General features: G+C 43.6%; 1 non-coding gene across 1 annotated transcript; it reads left to right on the forward strand.

Moving 5' to 3' along the window:
• Positions 1–582: 582 nt before the first annotated feature.
• Positions 583–688, forward strand: LOC118489659. The gene has a single exon (XR_004887676.1). It is a non-coding gene; the product is annotated as a small nucleolar RNA R71 (small nucleolar RNA).
• Positions 689–941: the final 253 nt, after the last annotated feature.

The following is a 941-nucleotide window of genomic DNA, read 5'->3' on the forward strand; positions in this document are numbered from 1 at the left end:
CCCCCTTGTTCTTGACCCGTTTGATATTGTCTTTGATAGCCTTGGTTATTCCCGCCTCGGTATCCACCTTGGTTATTGTAAGGTTGGTGCGAACCAAAGTTACCTTGGCTACCTTGAAAGTTCGGGTTAGCTTGATTTGAAGGGTTCCCATACCGAAAGTTTGGGTGGTTCCTCAACCCGGGATGGTAGGTATTAGAGTTCATGTCGTTGTAATTTCTACCACCCCCTCCTTGACCTTGACCTTGAACCGCATGGACTTCTTCATATTGCCCTTCCAACATCCCTTGGCAATTTTCAGCCGCATGACCTATTTCATTACACAAAGCACAAACATCATAAATTTGATTAGTAGTTTGAACATTACCATTATCTATGGCGTGCACTTGAGGTCGGGCAATGGCCGGTCAGGCTTTTCTTGATGCTTGAGCCTTCCTCTTTGATGTAGTTGCCATGCTCTCCAAGAACTCCCAATCATCGTTTTCATAATTTGTACCAAAAGTCCCACCGGTAATGGACATCAAATCACGTGCATCTTCGGCACTCAACCCCTCGTGAAAGGCATTCATAAACTCCCACAATTCAATTCCATGGTGAGGGCAATTTTTAATCATCATATTGAAACGCTCAAATGCCTCGTGAAACATCTCACCATGTTGTTGTTGGAAACTTGTCAACCCCTTTCGTGCATCGTTGGTCTTTTGGGCGGTGTAAAACTCATCCAAGAAAGTTTGTTGCATCTCCCCCCATGTATGTATGGATGCCGAAGGTAACGTGTAGAACCATTTCTTCGCCTTATCTTCCAAAGAAAATTGGAATAATACCAATTTAATATCATCGGCCGAGAACCCTTGACTCCCAAGAGTGTTACAAATCGACTCATAAGCCTCTAAATGAAAGTAAGGCTCCTCCGTTGCTAATCCTTTATACTTTGGTAAACTTTG

Source organism: Helianthus annuus, chromosome 17 (genome assembly GCF_002127325.2).
Source record: "Helianthus annuus cultivar XRQ/B chromosome 17, HanXRQr2.0-SUNRISE, whole genome shotgun sequence".
Lineage (NCBI taxonomy): Eukaryota > Viridiplantae > Streptophyta > Magnoliopsida > Asterales > Asteraceae > Helianthus > Helianthus annuus.